The sequence below is a fragment of the Accipiter gentilis genome, chromosome 10, assembly GCF_929443795.1.
Source record: "Accipiter gentilis chromosome 10, bAccGen1.1, whole genome shotgun sequence".
In the NCBI taxonomy this organism is placed as follows: Eukaryota; Metazoa; Chordata; class Aves; order Accipitriformes; family Accipitridae; genus Astur; species Astur gentilis.
The window spans coordinates 33,794,734-33,805,142 of NC_064889.1; positions in this window are offsets into that span (position 1 = coordinate 33,794,734).

Sequence of the window (10,409 nt, forward strand, 5' to 3'; positions counted from 1 at the left end):
AATGCTTTCTATGCTTGTGGAAGAGGAGGGGTTTTTATTTTCTCTCCTCTCTTGGTTTTAAAAGCTGAAGTGTTTCTGGAAATCCAGCTGAAAATTGCTGGTTTGGCAGATGGCTGGCTGCTTTCCTCTGGGTTTTTTTGGTTTTGTTTTTTTTTTTTTAACTTGGCATCCCTGCTGCAGGGATTGATTTGACACCCGTCCCCATGAGCGCTCGGAGCGGGTTGATGCTGTCTCCGTGCCAGGAGAGCATCCTCAGAGCGCGGGGCCGGCACTGAGCACCCACGGGGAAGCCCAGACATCTTGGGCCCCGTGACTGGCCAGGTCCACGTCCAGCGGCCATCCCCGAGGTGGCACGGGGCTGGGGGCGATGTGCCAAACCCGTTTCGGTGCCCACCAGCCCCTCGTGGCACAGGCACAGAGTGCCTTTCTCTCACACCGGCTTGCTTGTTGGCACGTCTCTGTAAGCAGCCGCCGGGCAAAAATGTGCTGCGAACCTCTGTCAGGATGAATTGGGCTCACCTCTCAGAAAAAAAAAAACCCAAACACCCAAAACAAAAAAAGGAAAAAAAGTTCTCTGTAATAAATAACTGATGTTGTGGCACCCTGGTCCTCCTGGTGCCTCTGCCTTGCTGCTGCCCAGGAGCCGGTGGCACCATCCCGTGTGCCCCCATGCTCTCTGCCCCATCCCCAGAGCCACCCGGCTTCTTCAGCCTTTCGGCTTTACAGCCTTGGCAAGTGGTGTTTTTGCTTAAGTTCAGTTTCAGCACCCACCTCGCCGGTCCCCTCTTGTGTCCCCTGGCCAGGATAGGTGCCAGGGCACCCATGGGTGCTGCTCCTCATTGGCAGGTGGTGCAGAAGGAGGCACTGGCCACAGGAGCCGGCACAGCCGTGGTGATTAAATCCTGCTGGTGATGCTTCCTTCCTCCTTACTTTCCTGTTGCTAACCCACCGATTTCGCCGCAAATGCCGGTGCTTTGCTGCAAGTGTTGTTTTCCAGCCTGCGGTTCCCAGGCTGATTAATGGGACACAAGGCTGGCAGGGTGCTGCCCAGCTGGCCCGGACTCTCAGGAGGGTGATGGAGCAGAGTCTCGGTGCTCAAGGGTCCTGTGCCACTTGACAATATCCATTTCCCTGATCCCTGATTCCCACCTTCCTTTTGGTGGCGGACGTGGGGGCTGCTGCGGACTCTCCCTGGGGCAGCACCGGAGCCCCTTTCCCTGTTGGCAGGGAGGCTTGGGGCAGCAACAGCCAACATTCCCTGCTCCTCCTGCTCCTCTCCCGCTGCAGAGTTGTCAAAAAAACCCCACAAAACAAACCAAACACAAAATGCATCAAATAACTGATGTGCTGCTTTTTCCCTGCAAACACTTAGGTTTGCCATCGGGCTGCTCCGGAGGGCACAGGGGGGGTTTATCACCCTGCCCAGGGCTCTGGGCTTGCCTGGAATCCCCAACAGCCACAGATGGGGAGAAGCACATTTTCCCCTTCCTTCTTTTAAATGAACGCCCCCTCCCCCCTTTCAACATTTAAAATTTAATGCTTACATTGGGTGATCTGCAGTGCTCCCTATCGCTCAGCCCACCAAGGCAGCCAGGAGGGCTGATGCCCGTCGTGTCCCTTTGGGGGGCCGGGGGCACATGGCAGGGGGGAGGCAGCGCTTGCGGCCACCCTTGCTGCTCTAATGAGGCTTTCCCTCTAATTAATATTCTCCAGCAAAGCCAGCACTGGTTCTGGGTCTCTTGGCTTTTATGTCCATTGGCATTGATGTGACATCAATGGGAGACGGGGCTTTGAAAGCTGTTTGTTATTTGTGACATTGGATCTGCGGGAGAGGGAGGATGGAGAGGGGGGTCCCCAAGCCCGGGTCCAACCCTGCTCCAGTGTCTGTGTCCCCCCCCACAACAAGGCACATGTGGGGGTATAATTTGGGCATCCCTGTTTCCAGCCCCTCTGAGAAGGTATGTTGGGCAAAATAATGAGGGTTTCTGCACGCAGGTGTTTCCCACGTGGGTGCCCGGGCATGGGTGCCCAATTCACACCTGAGCATGCAATGAATTCACGCGTGAGCACCCCATTGTGCCATGCTTGGGTGGCCAATTAGCCAACACCTGAGCACCCAATCAGTCAACACCTGAGCACCCAATCTGTTCATGCCTGAGTGGATGATTAGCTCCTGCCTGAGGGTTATTTTGGGCATAAATGGGCATGTTTTGGTATCTGGGGGCTGTAGTGGTGCTGATGTGGGAGGAGGTTGGGAAGTGCTGGTTGTGGCCCCTCTGAAAGTCATAGAAATGCCCCATAGTACCCCAAAATATTAGGGGAGCCTATGGCAGGGAGGGCTGGAGATGTGGGGCAAGGAGTCCCTCCATGCTTGTCCTGTGCTGTTGAGCCCGGTTACTCCAATATCCCCCCAAAGGGAATCTGCAATGGGCGAGCTGGTGTGGCGAGTCCCCTGAGTTGCAGCCCTGGGGTATTTTGGGGAGCTTGCTGGGGTCCCCTTGCACCGGGAGGCGGGTGGGGAGCGTGTCTTAGGTCACAGCCGCCTTCCTCCAGTATCCCACTGGAGCATCCACAAGGCAGGAGTGGGGGCTGGTGGGCGAGCCGGCTCCGCTCCCCTCTCCCCACCCCAGCGTTTGCGTTGCACAGATGTTCACGCCATCCAGCTCCAGTAATTCTGATATTCCTGACAAGTGAATTTGCAGCTGAAGCTGGCCAACACTTGCTCAAAATGTACTTTTTTTTTTTCTTCTTTTCTTTTTAAACCAACTTTCCGTGCGGATCAGTGCCAGGGACCGTGGGGGCGGGGGGCAGTGCCAGACCGTGGTTTGGGGGCTCTGCAGGATGGCCCCGCTTGGCTCGGCTGCTGCCTCAGTTTCCCCTCCCATGAAAGCGTGTCCTGGCTGTTCCTCTCCAAACCATCCACCACCCCCGCGTGGCCCTGGAGCGTGTCCCCTGCTCAGAGCCACCATGTGCTCGGGCTTCTCTTTTAGCAGGATAATCTGGGGAGCCCCAAATGCTGCATTTCAGGGCAGTGCTCTCCAAAGCCGGAGAACCCCAGAGACGGGCAAACGGCTCTGTCCTTGCAAGCGGGTTGGTGTTGGGATGCTGCTGGGCGCAGTGAATGGTCAGTGCGACAGGGAGATGGGCTGGGGTGGGATGGAGATGCTGCCTGCCTCCCTCCCCAGAGGGAGAAAACACAAGCAGGGTGCAGCCAAACCGTTTAATGCCTGGTTTTTACCGAGCAGAGAGGGGCAGATGTGCTCCAGGGACCATGCAGGGGAACTCACAGCTGTCTCCGGGCTGGCTGCCATTGCCAGGTACACGTGCCAAGGAATTTTGGGGACCATCGTCCCCATGCAATGCTCAGGGGCTCCAAACAGGCGCTGCAACCGTGGGCCGACGCTTTTAACCAATTTTGACACTTGGAGGTCTCCCCCTCCTGCCTGGCAGTGCCGCAGCAATCTCATCCATTTCTCGTGGAACTGTCAACCTCGGCCACACCGCTGGGAAGGCAGGGAAGGATGGGAAGGGATGGCTGGAGGCCCTGCAGCGCCGGCGGCGCGGTGGGAGGGCGGCGGGAGGCCATCCGCGCTTATTAAGGGTTATGCAATAGACACTTGGCCATTACACGGCTATTAATCCTCCTTTAATATGGTTTCAGTATTTACCGACCACGGTAACTGTTGCGTTAAATCAAAATTAAATGTGTATTTTGGAGGCTTTACAGAAGGGTGGAGGAGGATGTCTGGTGAGGAGGGTGCAGGTTTATGGGTCCCCGAGTGAGAGGGGGGCTTGGGGGTGCACGGAGGGACCAGGACCCCAGTGGGTCCTGAATGGCCTCATCACCAGCGTGGGATTGTCCCCCAGTCGCTGTGCCAGTCTGTCAGTCCAGGTGAGGTGCCAGTGGCGTCTCCGGTGCTTTTGGTACTTGATGAACTACTGAATTAAAAGGCGAGACATGCTGAGGGCTCCCGGGGATCCTCGGCTGCTAATCAAAGGGCAAGAGGCTTCCTTTTCATCTAGGGTTTTATCTAAGGCTCCAGAGAGGGCTGAGGCTGCTCCTCTCCCCATGACTAGGTGGATTTTGGGGTTAACGCCTTGTACGCTGCAGCCTGGCAGGAGCATGTAGCCAACATTTCATGGTATCCGCTAAGGCTGGAACCCACATCAGGGACCCCAGGGCTTGGAGAAAGCAGGAGCCGGCTGGTGATGCCTGGGCTTCGGGGCCAAATCTCCCACTGGAATAGCAAGATAGGGACCCCAGCCTTTGGAACTAAGTTTCTGGCCACAGCACAGATGTCCTGAGGCCACTTCCCCGGGTCCCTCGGGGCTGATGCCCGCTGGCTTGTGTGAGGGTTTTACCCGCAGACGAGGAACCTGAGTGTCCCCGCCTGACCCAGCGCTCTCCTCCCCATCCCCGACACCTGCGAATCTGGGACAGGCAGAGCCGGGCTCGCTGCAATTATCCTCGGATTAAAGGCAGCTAATTTAGTTTGAGTTACAGAAGCTAAATTGGATCGATACGTTGGGGTGAAGCGCATAAAAGAGGAATCAATAAGGTGTTCAGAAACGCCAAAGATGGTCTGTATAAATCTAGGGGGTGATGTTTTTGGGGTCGGGGCAGCGGCGATGCCCGAGTAGTGCGGGGCCGGGTGGGAGAGGTGGAGACGTGGGAGCCGGTGGCAGGCGATCCCTCGGGCGATGCACGCCAGCAAAGCAGAACTGCAACTCAGCACAAGGCTTTCATCAGGTTTTTGCAGCTCAGCAGACTGGAGGCTGCCGTGACAGGCGCGAGCTTCGGCTCTGCGGGATTCGAGGCACGGGTTTGACAGCCGGCCCCCGCCCGTGCCGGTGCGCTCGCCCCCGCGCTTGCCGGAGACGTCACGGCCGTGAGGAAACTGGTTTGAGGTTCAACCAGAATTTGGGCAGAAGCTGGTTTGGGCCGTCTGCGAGGCGTGCACCAACCAAGCATCCTCACGAAAGGATGCTCGCTGGTGTAATCTGGGGATGTCCCAGTGGCCCCCAGGGTTTCTGAGCCCCCGCGGCCGCCAGCAAGGGCTCGGTCCGTCTCCCTCGTGCTGCCTTCTGGCAGGGCAGCACGGCGAGAGGCAGGGTCCTTTTTCATAGCTGACAGCCCATGAATATTTATAGCGGCGTATTAAAAATGTCCACCGCATCCCAAATTAGTCATGGGGCCCTGGATAGAGCCGGGGTGCTGGGTACGGTGGCACTGATGTCAGCCCCGGCTCCGCGGTCGGACGGTGGTCGTGTGGCCCCGCAGCCGCGGTGTGATGGAGCGGGGGGTCCCCGTCCCTCTGGGACCCCATGAGCAGCCCTCGGGTCCTGCCTTTGGACCAGACCTTGCTCCCACATGCGATCCCCTCATCCCTCCCGAGCGCCTGCTCGGGATGCAGGCAGCACCAGGATTTCTACACCTCTCGGCATCTCTTCCTCAACATTTCGTGCTTTAAAACTCAGGTTTCTGTGGCTGTGACCGATGTCTCTGCCAGTCGCTGAGGGCTGCGGGAGCTGCTACCCCCGCCACATGCTGGGGATGCCGGCTGCCTCTGGGATGCGCGAAGCATGGCCAGCACAGATGTGTTTATCTCCCAGAAAAGCAGGCGAGAAAGAGGATCAGTGTTCTGGTGAATGACTGGAAATTAAAGGGGGAGAAGAAGGGGACAAAGCTATTTCCCAGCTCCTATGGGGTTGGCAGGGATAACAGAGAAAAGAACAAAATCTAATATAGAGTATACAAAGACAAAAGTGCTGCAGGGGCTCCTGGTCATAGTGCGAAACCTCAGCCTGAGCATCGATGGAGGATCGCGCTGCAAGCCCACGGGGGCTGGATGTGTCCCGGCAGCTTGGCCCGAGGTGGGGACAAAAGCGGGTCTCCCCATGATGTTTGGGGACCCTTCAGCCCACGGGAAGGCTGGGCCGGGGGCTAAGCTCTGGCAGGGGAAGGTCTCTGGCTTTGCTTTTTCAGTCTGTAACTCCCCATTGCTCTGACCACTCTCCATGACCTCCCCGGCCAGAGGACTCCCATGTTCCTGACAGAGGCTTGTTTCACCTGGAGCAGATCGCCAGAGCCAGGTAATCAGCCTCTGGTAGCAGACGCCACACTGGGAAATGCTGATATTATTAGTATTATTACTATTAATAATAAGCTGGCTTGCAATGGAGGTGCTGGTGGCAATGGCTGAGGGCTCAGCCTCTGCTCCGAGCACGCTCTGCAAGCGGCCGTCCTGGCCCTGAGGAATTAAAACCTCAATTGCTGAGGCTGAGCCCTGGCGGGGATGGTCTGATGCTGGGGGTTGGAGCTGGTACCAGTGGGGTCTGTGGGCTGGGGGATATGGCTGCCGGGCACCCCCGGCGTGAGGGGGCTCAGCGGGAGGGTTCGTTGGGACAGGGACCTCCTGTTGGCAGGTTTGTTGGGATGGGACAGGCTGGGAAAAAGTTTCTGTCTTCTCCCCATGGAAAATGTGATCCCTGCAGGTCTGGGAATCCCATGGATCCTCTCTCTGCAGGTGTGGGATACCTGGAGATCCGGGATCCCTGCAAGAAAGGTCAGGACACCTGCCCCGCGGGGCTGGACGTAGCTGATTGCTCCGAGGGAGCAGAGTCAGAAGCAGGAGGAAGGAATTCTGCTCATGAGCCTGAGCAAAGTCGTAATTTAAATTTAAATTCCTCTTTTTTTTTTTTTTTCTTCTTTCTTCTGTATTGCCATTTTCTTCACTAAATGGCATGTTTTTCATCTGTTGACGAATTGAGGATCTTTCCACATGCAGCGACCGGGCTGGCCAGCGCTGGCAAGGGACTCGGTGAGGGGACAGCCCGGGATGGGGGAGGCACAGGGAGAGGAGTACCCCGCACCGGGGGCAGGCAGGCAGGGGCAGCGAGGCAGAGCGAAAGGAGGTAGGAGACAAAATTAGGAGGTAATCAAGCTGGAAACGTGCCGCGGGGAGGGAAAGCGCTGTGCGTGGCTGCGGCATGGGGGGGTTAGCCCAGGGCGGTGCAGGGCAGAGGGTTGGCGTCCCCATGCCCATGCTGCTTTGGGCAGAGCCCCACTGCCCCTCCACCCAAAAGGGAGCGGGACGGAGGGGGCGGTGGGGGCTTTGGAGTCTTTTGAGGCTTGCAAAGCTGAGAAGCGCAGGCAGAAACCCCTCTGGGAAGGTGCTGTTCTCTCTCCATTCCACCTCCCCATCTGTCTGTCTGCCCTTTTGCTCTGGTTTCCCTCATCACGCACTAACGATAGCCCTGGTTACTGCCACTAATGAAGGGCTGCAGCTTTGATTGCCGGGACAGATCCTGCGCTCATCTCTGGCTGAGATCCTTGTGGCACTAATGAAGGCCCCAAATCAATTTTATCTCACGGGCCAGCCAAGGGAAAGGGCTGTGGTGGGGCTGGGGGGGTCCAGCAGCCCCCCCAGAGGGGTACAGCACCCGGCCTCCTCCTGAACCGCATCTCCATGGCAACGCGGAGGGATGCTCTGGAGGGATGCTCTGGAGGGATGCTCCGGAGGGATGCTCTTGCAAGACCACTGAGGGGAATCCCAGCAGCCTGGGGGCTTCTGTACCGCACAGAGTGAGGGAGAAAACACCTGTCTGTGCTGGGAACACGGCTGTCTGACTGTCCGGCTGTCTGTCTGCCCACAGCAATATTCCTGCGGATATTGCGCAGAGGCACTGCTTGAGCTCAGCCCCGGCAGCAGCCACTTAAAGCCCACGTCCGCACAGCCTCCCCCGCTCCCGAGCCCCACCGGCGATGATGAGTGTCTCCCAGAGCAAACAATTACAGAAATAACCCCACAGTCCTTTCAGGCCCTAATTTTCCAGCCCTGACTGTGTCCTTAGCTTGGCTTCAGCGAGCCGAGCGATAGAAATCTCCTGTCATTTCCATAGCACAGCACCAGCACAGTGCTGGGCCATGAATATATATTTCTCTTTAACATCTGTCTTTCCTTTTCACTGTGGTTTTTGTTACTAGACATATTCATATTAAAATAAACACAGCCCAGGAGCGGGGGCCTTGGGGGTCCTCGGGATGCATCGGGATCGGCAGGGAGGCCGGGATGGCTGGGGCTGCTTCGCGTGAAGGCGCTGGGTGGTTTGCAAGGAAGCAGGATCCATCCCGCTTCCCCGAGGGTCTCCTTCTGGGTGCCTCAGGGCAAAAATCAGCCCTGTAGAGGAAACGCAGCGCTGTGCCAGTATGCGCTGACCAGTCGCTGTGGGACAGTGATGCCTTTGGTGGGGCTGCCCTCTTCTCCCAAAGTTGTCACCCTTGTCCCCCAGGGCTGTGCACGGGAGAGCTCAGATGGCTCCCCTTCATTTGTTGCCGTTTATCTATAATTTAGCATGATTTTTAGTTATATTCTAATTGAGTTTCATGTGTCACAGCGTGTCTCAAACAGAAAATATAAATATTTAACAACCTCCACTGGTAATAAAGATTCACATTTGCCTCGTTCTGGTTCCCAGTACATGAATATTCTGTACCACACTCCGCGGGTATTAACTTCATTCAGATTTCTCCCCAGTTATGCAATATAACGGTAATGACAGATAGAAGCCAGATCTTAAAAAAAAAATTATAATCAAAACCAACAACAACAAACCAGTTTGATATCATTAACTCCCCTCCACTGGTTAGGGGAGCACTAATATGTTCCCTTTCATTGCCGGCTTCTCCATGCGTGCAAGTGCTGTGTGCCTGCTCCAGCAGTGCTGTGGGTGGGAGCTGCTCCAGTCCTACCAGTATGGGTGAGAACTGGGGCAGGAGAAGGGCAGGGACAGTTCTGGGGGCAGGAGACATCTGATGCTTGGATCTTGGAGGGCAAGGGCTGAACTGAGCCCGGTTTGGGCTGAAATAAAGCCGGGATCGTGTTCCTGCTGTGCTGCCGCTCGAGTGGGGATGCACGTGAGGTTGGACGCAAGTTGAAGTGTCGCTGGTCCTTGCTGGGGCCGGGTCAGGGCTGTCACAGCCAGGGACTTGGATGGTGAAAGGGGCCGGGGCCACGGTGGGAGGAAGCACCGGGTAATTTTTTGGGTGGTGGCTGCTACTTGTGAGGATGAGCTGGGTCCACCACAAGCTAGCGGGACCTGAGCACTTTGGGAGAGTGGCTCTCAGGGCAGGTCTTGGGACTTGTCATGCTGGGGGTGACCAAGTGTCACGGCCAGGTCCAGTGTGCCAGGGCTTGTCCAGATCTGTCTCGGGGGAGATGAAGCTGTTTGGGCCACAGCTGGGTCCAGGCTTCCCACCGAAACCACTCCCAAACTGCCTTTTGTACCGTTACGAACGTTTTAAGGCAGAGCGAGGCTTCTCGAGCATGTCAGCTCTGGCATTGCGGGAGCAGCAAGAAAGCGGAGGCAGGGAACAGGCTTTGATCCTGCCGGTGCCCTGCGCTTTGCTGTGGGGCTGCTGGTCCCTCACCCCCACCTTCGTGTGGTGTGGGGGCTTGGGCTTTTCCTTGGGGAGCTCCCGTGGGAAAGGCTGGAGCTGCAAGCTGCTCAAAGGCTGCCTTGCAATCGCCAAACCCACTCGGTACCCTGAGAAAAGGGAGGATGGGGACACGGCGGGCTGGTACCAGCGTGCAGAGCACGAGTGGTGGTATGGGGCTGGCACCGGGCTCCCCTGGTGTTATGGGGCTTCGCAGCACTGCGGTCCCCTCTCCAGCTCCGCACTCGCTCCCCGGGCTCCCTGCACCCCGCAGGGCAGCCAGATCCCTGCCAGCTCTGCCCTTCTCCCACGCTGGCAGCCGTGACCTGTCGGATCTGGCACCTCCCGCACCCGTGAATCTCGTTTCATCCCAGTGCGGCTCCGGCCGTGTGTGCTCACGAGGGCTGGGCAGCCCCAAACCCCCGCTCTTCACCCTGTTCAAGCGATGACCCGCGCAGCCTGTGGCGCCACCGGCCACGTTAAAACCCCAGCGGCAAGGTGTTCGTGTTGCCTGGGGATTTGTTAAGGTAATGACGATGCATGCCAGAGAAAGACCACAGACAGGCCGTTTGATTTAGCTAAAAGATGTTGAACTGGCTAAAAGCACCCCAAGTGCCACCGACACCTCCCCAGGGGCACGGCGAGGAGCTGCCGGAGCCGGCGGGTTCCACGCGGAGCAGCCGGCACATGGCTCGCACCCGAAGCTCGCCAGAGCCGCCGTGCTCCTCTACCACCTCTCACGCCACATCCCTCGCTCGCATCTTGCACGTCCACGTGCGCACGCCTTGCTCGCGCGCGGGCTCGCCGGCACGGCTCGCCGGGTGCTGTCTCTTGGCGGGGCTGGGCTCGACAGCGAGCTGTTGCCTGGGTTCCTGTATATCATGAAGATGTTGCAAGCTGCTGAAAATTCAAAGTGCTGTTTTAATTATGTGCTGTGAGGAAAGCAGCCTGAATCTTGGAAGGAGGCTAATGA